The following is a 9731-nucleotide window of genomic DNA, read 5'->3' on the forward strand; positions in this document are numbered from 1 at the left end:
GAGAGAGAGAGAGAGAGAGAGAGCAGAGAAACCTCACACCAGCAGGAGATGAGTTAAAGAGAATCTATGGGCCCAGCTAGACCTGCCCCACTATACATGCAGCCAATGCCAGACCTGGAGGGAGAAGAAAAGGAGAGAATCTGGCTCAGCGCAGGGCTGACTGGTGAAGGGGCAGCTGTGTCTCTCTATGTGTGTGGGGGGAGGGGGAGCATCTCCAAAAGCCTGACAGCTGGGACAGCCATGGGGGGACAAGTGTGGTTTCCCTGACAGAGAGAGACTGCTGAGGAGACTGGGGAGTACCCAGCAGTGAGTGAACTTTACTATTTGACTGTAAGGACATTGTGGGACTAGGCCCCTCCAACCTGACATCCACCCCTGTCCACCTGAGGCATTGGCAGGATGCTGCAAAAGGTCCACAAGAGGGCACTACTCCAGGTGAGACACTGCCAACTGCTTGGACTTTCGGTGCCATGCCCCAAACTGAAGGGACATAGGCAGGAAGTAGACCAGAGCAATGGACTTAGACTCTCTGCTGGGAGGACCCTGATGGCTTTGCTTCACACAGGGCCCTGGGCTGAGAGTGGGACCTAGTGGAGAGGGAGGGCCTGTGTCCCCCTGCCATGTCCCTTGAGGGCTGAGGTCCGGATAGAACTGCAGGCCAAAAGGTTCCTGGCTTAAGGTCAAGAACTAGGTACCTCTGCCAGGGAAGCAAAGGGCTGGAAATCAGGTATGCTAACAGCTAGGCTGCCTGGCCCTCCAAGCACCTTATCACAGTATACCCCCTTCCCCCACTGCTAGGAATGCCCTCCATAGCATTCATAATTATATTACTAAGTACATGAAATGCCCAAAATCCTTAGGAGGAAGTTGTGTGTCTCTGTTTGGACATTAAAAATAAAGTGATTCTTGGCAGTAAAAATTTTTCCTTACCCCAAAACCCACAGGTGTACAATATACCATACCTACCAAAAGGTGTTTGCTTTCTCTAAACTCGTTGGTTGACACCTGAGAGGCATATTCTATGTGCCAGCTATCAGCTAGCATTATAAACACCAAAGAAGATTTTCATATACTTGAGTGAAAGGGCACTAACCTTTTTCCTTCAATATTTAATGACCAAATGCTTAAAAATGACTGGTGATTAGGGAGCCTCTGTTTTTGAGTGCCCAAATTAACATAGTATGGGGATCTGATTTATAGAGAGTCGGTGCAGAGCACTTTGTGAAAGATGCCCCCCTCTAAGGTATTCAAAGCTGAGCACCCAAAAGATTAGGCAACAACATCACTACTCACTTTTGACAAATTAGGCCAATGTTTCCTTTTGTGTCAAACAGCATAATCTGAGAAACTATTAGAGCTGTTGAAAAAAATGCCAGTTATTTTTTAAAAATTCCTTGTGAAAAAATTTATGAAGATCCCATTTTTTTAAGTACAAAATTTTACCAAAAATGATTTTGTAAAACCCACAACCAATTTTTTTTACTGAAAACTGAACCAAAAAATGAATAGTTTTCTTTTTGTTGTTGTTGAAAGTTCAGAACATTTTTATCTAACTGAAAATTTGTTTGAGTTGCAAAGCCATTTTTGTTTAAAAAAAAAAAAGTTTAACAGTTTCAGTCAGTTCTAGACATTAATTCTATTGTTGGTACTTTGCATAATTCCTTCACCTCTCCCATCAAAGTGGCTAGTGCATATGTACTATTGCCCTCTACTGGATAAAATCAAAACAACTCAAACTGTTTGATATAAACCTTATACCTGGGTGTACTATTAATAGATAGTTAAGGTAAATAATGGAATAATAGGGTTCTTCTTTAATTTAAATGTTGGGAATCTGTTCTTTTAGAGTTAGGGGATCAGAGTTAATTGTGAAGTTCTGAGTGGGCACTATGTACACCCCTGAGAGAACCCTCAAGTTCTTCCATGGTTACAAATGTATTATATATCAGTAAGCCTCCTCCAGAACTTTAGATGAAATTGATTAGTATATTGCAGAAAATGGGGGAAATTAATTTGGAGAAAATAAGAACTGATGTGAACCCTTTTTTAGAATTCAAACCTTTTATCATTTTCAAGAAAAATGTCCAAATGGTTTGTAACCTGCAAAACAGGCTAAGGCAATTCTGGGCTATACATACATATAGGCATAAGGTCATCGAGCCAGGAGATAATATTCCCTCCCTGGAAAACTACATTCAGTTTTGGGCACCAAATTACAAGAAAGATACCTACCAATTTGGAGAGAGTTCACAGAAAAAATATGATTCTAATGGATGACCCAGTAGATTCCTATGAGTATACAGTACTCAAAAGAGCTGCCCTTTGATTATTTTAAATTTGTTTTTTCCCTTTTGGTTCTCAGAAATGCAGGTGTTTATTCAGCAGCAGCAGCTACTGTAAAATTACAGCAGAGGTAGGCATTACAGCAGAGATCTTTTACAATAACTTTACTGTGGTACCTCTTCCCAGTCATGTCCACTATAGTCATGGATTTGCCAGAATTTGATTTAAGGCAAGCACAGATGCCACAGAAGTGTCTTACAGACTGACATTTTAAAAAAAGATTTCAGTGATTTTTCCTGCCCACACTCCCTACACTTCACATAAAACATATAGGCAGGGCCGACGAGAGAGGGGGGAAGCCGGTACAAATTACCGCGGCCCGGCAGTCCAGAAGGGGGCCCGGGGCCCGGCTTCCCCCCCCTCTCGTCGTCCCTGTTTAGCCGGTCTGCCTTTGCTGGGGGGCCTGAAAAAATTCCGGGCCCGGCTTCCCCCCCCTCTCGTCGGCCCTGTTTAGCCGGTCCACCCTTGCTGGGGGGCCTGAAAAAAAATTTTCACCAGGGCCCAAACCTGCTCTCATCGGCCCTGGTTGTCAAAGCTCACCAACTTTAATAAATGTTACTTTGAATCGCATTCAAACTAACCTGCAGGCAATGGTCTGGTCTCTCATTGCTTTGATCAATCTGGCATTTTCTGCTCACTATAGCACTTCATCTAAAACCCCCAGGACACCCTTCTTGGAGATTTCCTTCTTCTTGATGTTTCTTGTGACATCAGAGAAGGGTTTTGTCTTGTTTAAGATTTAAGATGATAGAATGTCTTCTTCCCTGAGAGTAGTCTTAGTGGCCTGTCCATATGCCTGGAACCTGCAGTAAATTAAGAAGCCAGTTCCCAGGCTTTCTGAGGTAACATCAAATTGCTTGGAACATTTTTATAGAATTTCTGTATCCATGTAATTAATGTTTCTCAGCATATTGTTTATGCACGGTAATGACTGGGGACAGATTGATTACCCAGCTATAAATCAATTGGATGGTGACTATGATACTATGAATTATATAAGGAAAGTACAAACAGTTTGTAAGAACATTAGGGGACCATTGTGATTTATACTTATCTGATCCACCTCTCCCTAAACATTAACTTTTATTGTTAATATAAAATATTTCTACTGGGGATTAGGTGAAATCTATTTATTCTAAACATTTTGGGCATGGATGTTTTGTTTAAAACTTAATTCCTAAAGTAGATTGGTGAAGTGTCCAACAGCCTGCACTTCCATGGCAAAAGCAGAAAGATGTTTCAGGGAGCACTGCATGCAATCTGACTTTGAGTCTGCAGATGAGTCCTTTATGTTTTTACTTTTAACATATTGTTGCCCCCATTCAATCACCTAGATAGCATCTAATCCCAGAAATACAGTGGATGACAGGAAGGACCAATTTCCAATACTATTATTGTCCCTGCCATCAGCCATTGCAAGAAATAGAACATGTAAGATAGGCCCAATTGATTTTACTAATTCATTCCTGGTAAGTTCTCCAGAGGGAGGGGAAAAAACTTGCAACATCCCTATCAATGTGAAATGGGGCAGAAGTCCTTCCCAGCTCTGTGCAAGTAAAAATTCCCATGTGTTTCCTGATAATGCTGGTGTATGTAAATCACCATCATCATTTTTTCCTCCTTCCTGGCAGCTTAAAAGATGTCAAATGAACAGTAAATGCTAGAAGACTCTTCTTTAATTCCTCCATTCCAGCACTTAATGTCGTAATTTCTAATTTGTGAATGGAAGCATTATCCAGTGGTTATAGCAGAGGTTTGTTAGTTCTAGCTCTTGACTTCTATTCCCAGTGCTACCACTGACTTACTATGGGATCTTGGACAAGCCATGTCACCATTCTGTGCCTCTGTTCCCTCATCTGTAGGAAGGAAATGGAAATACTTAGCTTCATAAGTCCCAAGGGATCTGCTGATCATGTACTCAGACTTACAGATGACTTATCCAAGAGCACTTGAGTAACACCTCATATCAGTCTTTTCTCCAGGAATCCCAACATGCACAGTAGCAGTATTTAATCTAAGGCTGCCAAACAGGCTGCCGTCTTTGGGAGAAATATTACTCCTATTCTCCCATTTCCAAAATGCCATTTCCCTCTTGCTCTTAATTGTTTAATTATGTTTTTTTCAGGACTCTGGCACATGTTCATGTGCCAGAGTGGCATTTCCATACGTCTGTCACTCTGTGATGGATAGGCTCCCCAGATCTTGTTTTTTAATTCATTTTACATTCCTATCCCCCTGCTCCCCTACTAACTCCAGTACTGCCGTCAGGGCCAGAATAGCCCTAATAACTCAGGCTGACAACAGAGATGCCATTAAGTCTACATACTTCAATGAAATTGCCTCTTTGTTGTCTTCTTTCTGGGCTATAAAGATTCTTCATAACTCACAGAATCCCATTCTGCTGTGGAGTCAGTTGCATTGCCCTCCACAAACCATTTCCAAGGCTAAGGTGATATTTTTCATGAGTCTGCACCACTGATGTCCAATAAATGTTACACGGGACAAGGAATACACTTTATACCATAGTTTTGCCCTTTGCAGTCCAGCTCACCATCCCCTACTAGATGGAATAAATTAGGTATGAATATCACTGCTGTTCCATGCTGGATGGAATTGGATTAGCATTTATGGGCACACAGGTGTAGGTGAACAAGCTTATGTGCATGTGGGCATAGGCAAGTATCCATAAACTCTTGAGGCGCTTGGGTGCTCTAATGGCCAGCTGTGGATACTCCTTGGCATGATTTGGATCAGCAACTTGAACCCAGCCTCCTATCACCCAGAGGAGTGCTCCAGCCAGGATATTGGGTAGTCTGGGGTGGGTCCTTCTCGTGTTAAAGCTGTTGCACTTCGTAAGAAATAATTAAATATTCATTGGGAGAGAATGACTCTGTAGCTCTGGGAGGTTAGGGCCCTCCCTGAAGATGTGGAGACCTGGGTTCAATTCCCTGCTCTGAATGAGGAAGAGTGAGGATTTGAACCTGGACTTTCCACAGCCTGGGTGACTGTGCTAACTTCTGGACTATTGGGTACACAACAGAAGCAGCACAACCTCCTCTTGTGAAAGGGCTGACCTGGATTAAGTGCCTAACTCAAGGAGAGGACTCACAGTTGTGAATCCAAGCGGAGAAAGGTCCCTTCCTCCAGCCCAGAATTAAATGCCTAAGTCCCTTTGAGGGGGCTCCTTCTCAGCATTTCCTACTGGCTAGGTTAGGTATCTCCCTGCTCAGTGTGCTGGCTCTGTCAATACCTTTATTAGGCATATAAGTCTCCCCATACATTATATATGGAGCTTGGGCATCTAACTTGGGGTTGTGAATTCCACTAGGCAGCTGGACACCTAAAAGGTAGGTGTTGCAGGGAGAAGTGATAGCACCAGAGCTGAATCGCTGTTTGAGCCTTTAACTGTGTGTTGAACATGACACAATCCATGGACATTGCTGCTCCCCAGCCCTCTGTGAGTTCCCAAAAAAGCCTCTCCTAATTCTTAGATAGGTATTCCATATACTCTATCTTTTTCATAGAGATGAATCTGAAGAATTATTTGCAGAAAAGGAACTCACAAGGCAGTGAGATTTTAGAACAGGCTGAACTTGAAAAATCCAAGAAGGTGGCAGCCATGCTCAGGTCCCTCAGGGGAGGAATGGAGCAGGAAACAGGGATCCCTGTCACTAAAGAAGATTTTGATCAGCTAATTTACAAGTTTACATCCCAAATTCCAAATTGGATGAAATTAAGGATGATGTCAGCGAAATGGGGGTGAGAGTGACTGGTCTGGAAACAGGCATGGGGGAGAGAGTGGAGACAGAGGCGAAGATGCAGAATAGGATCCAAATCCTAGAATAAGGAAAGAAAGTGGAAAACACGAAGAATCGTGAAAAGAGAAATAACCTATGGCTCAGGGGTCTCCCTGAAGGAGTGGAGGAGACCATGCTAAGAGAGAAGACCATGAGATTGAGATAGACAGAGCTCACAAAGCCCTGTAAGCTCCCCCCTTAAATTCCAATAGTCATGATTTTGCGACTTCATTATTTTGTGCAAAAAGAGCAAATTTTAAGATGATCCAGGGAGCTCTCTTCAGTAATGCTAGGGGATACTGATCTTCCAGGATCTGGTGGCCACCACTCTTAAAAAAAAGGGAGGGGGGAGCTAGTTGAAGTCACCCCAGCATTAAAGGAAGCTCATATAAGATACAGATGGAGTTTCCCCTTTAAGCTGCTCTTTACCCACCAGGGACAAACCTATGATATCAGAGTAAAAAAGAGGGGATTAGGACCCTCAAAAAATTAAACCTAATAGAAGGCAATCCAGACTCCTATGAGGACACTGACATTGAATCCGCAAACCAAAATAAAGATTGACGATTAGTCAAACCTAGAAAGATCACCAAAAAACAGGAACAATGTCAAGAAAAAGACTCATAAAGTGACAGACATCCAGTCCCCAGATGGGATGGGATTAGCTACCTCCATGGCCCCATCCTGGACCCCATGGAGTGTCCTTTACAAGCCAGTGAGGGACACTCTCTTCTATGACACAAATGAAATGTATGGGACTATTATAAAGTATTACAACTGAGAGCAAGTCTAATGTTTCCATCTCTCCCTATCTCTAGCACTTTTGACTCCTACGAATCTCGGTCTTGCCCTCAGACATTCAGATGTGACTCCCTTTGGCTTCAGTAAGTACCGTTCCTATATATAGGAGAGAAGGTTTGAGAACAAAATGTTTTTGCCTGGTGTGAGATTAGACATGACTTCTCTCTCTTCAATTTCAACTCAGCTTTCCTCTTTTATCACTGCTAGCCCTGAAAAATAATTGATTTAATTTTATGGTGTACATTAAGAATAGTACTAATATTTTATATCTTGCAGAAATAATTTTTAAAAATCCCCTCTGTAAAGTTGCTTAATGAGCTAGTCAGAAAAAGGAGCAAACATACAAGAAAGAGGAAGAGAATCATCATCTCATTTCCATCTTCAGTGCCAGTGACATATGCAAATTCCTGCCCTCCAATACACACACAATTTATCCGCAGAGGCTTTTGTTTAAAGGGACACTCAGTTTAACTGATGCACAGATTTTAGGTCTGATCAGAAAATATGTTTTAAATGTGTTAAAGGAAATATTTTTTAAAAATTAGAAAGTTTAAATGGAAGCAGTTTAAGAAAATATTTATATATGCTCCCCTGTTCTGTAAAGTGAAATACAGGTACCTTGTTCTATTGCTTGAAAAACAGAAAGTTAAACTATCCAAGCTGAATGAAAGAGTAAATTATATTTTAAGATGCATTCAGTTTAAATAGTTTAATATGCTTTTAATAACACAGGTAAGGATTATTTTATTATATTTTTTTTACCGGTGCTCCTTTTAATCTATTCAGTTCCCTCTCTCTAGCCCTAGTCTCTTTCCTCCCACTCTTAGGTTTCATAATGCATTTACAGCCATAATCTTTTCACCTAAATAATCCCTCATTTTCCCATTCTGAGAAGTAGTGTCTCAGCTGAAAAACTAAACCAGGCTGCTGTCTATAATGGCTCCACAGGATGGGTAATCATCCGAGCTATGTGACATCCATTTATGTTGACCTTACTGGGACAGTAGAAGGGCAGTATTTAGTTCCTCCTTACTTTCTTTACTATCTCTTTTTCCTGCACAAAATTCTGCAGACCCATGTAATATATGGAATGATTTCCAGGAATCAAACCACAAACTTTTCAGAGCAGTCTGATTCTTGGGCTTGTGAACTCACTGTGCCATCAAACAGGAAGGAATCTTTCTTCATCATCCTCTCCCCATTCAGAACACACCGCTAGACTCTGACTGGGTGCTTTGTCCATGTCTATACCTATGCTAGCATCTCACCTCTCCATCATCAGGGTGACTGCTGCCTCAATTTCCCTCCCCTGTTGGTATGTTAAGGAAGTTTAGCCCTCCAGCAAATTCTGCAAAATCCTCCCCTTCCAAATAATAAGAATCCCAAGAAAAACCAAACATTTAAATGTCAAGTCCAAAATGCAGGTCTTTCTAGTCTGCCAGCCTATAAACCTCTCTGAGGCAAATAAGAGTCCTACAGAACAGAGAGCTTAATAAAGGTCCAAACCCCTTTATCCTTTGATGCAGGGCTTACCACTCTTGATCCAGGGGTCCCAAAGTCTTGATCAAATGAAATGTACCATCCCCAGCGGCCTTCTATAGCCTTCGTCTGGGCCTTCTCCCAGGAATCTTTCAATATAATCTCCTCCCAGGCCCTTTGCCTGGAGAAACCCAGAAGCTTCTACTATTCCCTCCATGTTTCTCTGTTATGAGGGAAAGCTGTTTCTTTTACCCTGTCAAACTTCCCAGCATTCCTTGCTGACCCAAGCTCCAGCTCCTAGACCCCTTCTGGACTACACTCTCCAGAATCTTTCTATTCTGAGCCAGAGCTGGAAACAAAAATGTGCTGAACTTGGGCTGCCCATAAGGGGTCAGCACAGCTTTCAACAGTACCCTTTTTATTTGCTATTCACAAACATCCTTGCAAATGGTTTTTATTTGTATGACTATTTGGGGAATGCCTGTTTGAGGAATAGAAGGGGAATTATTCATGCACAAACAAGAGCATTCATTATTAGATACTTGTCATTCATTATAATTTTTTCCCTGTTTAAAAAGTTTCAGTCTTCTAATGAGGGAGCAGAAAGAATACCATGTGATTTAAGTGCGCAGTTGTACACCATGATTCGTTGAAGTGAGCAGTTTGAGGACACTCCAGAAACAGAAATTTGTTTGCATAAATTATGTGATGAATACTTGAAAACAAACATATTTGTGGAAATCAGGAGCTTTTAGTGAACAGTTCGCAAATAGAAACGGAGTGAGTTCAGATAATTTATTTGCATCCAATAATTCTACCAGTTGTAATTACATCCCCTAAAGTGCATTGTAGCAATTCTGGGCATAGAGTTACAGGCTCGGTTCCTCAGCTACAGCCAAGGAGTGTTCAGCTCAGTTGAAGAGAGGGAGTAGGAAAGTGACTTAATTACTATTTGTGTTACGATAGCTGCTAGAGGCTCCAATCAAAATCAGGTCCCCATTGAGCTGGGAGCTTTTCAAATATGAAGTAAGAGACAGTCCCGAAACCAGGAACTGATCCTGCAAGGTGCTGAGCATCCTGCCAGGTGCTCAAGGCTCATTAAAGTAGGATTGGGGAGGCTCAGCAACTCAGGGCCGCCCAGAGGATTCAGGGGGCCTGGGGCAAAGCAATTTTGGGGGCCCCTTCCATAAAAAAGTTGCAATACTATAGTAACAGGTATTTGGAAATGTAAAAAATAACCAGTGAAATACATTCAAAAATTAATTTTTAATAATTTGAAAATACACTAAATACATTATTTAAAAACATTAA

The sequence above is a fragment of the Terrapene carolina genome, unplaced genomic scaffold, assembly GCF_002925995.2.
Source record: "Terrapene carolina triunguis isolate 2854851 unplaced genomic scaffold, T_m_triunguis-2.0 Scaffold96, whole genome shotgun sequence".
In the NCBI taxonomy this organism is placed as follows: domain Eukaryota; kingdom Metazoa; phylum Chordata; order Testudines; family Emydidae; genus Terrapene; species Terrapene triunguis.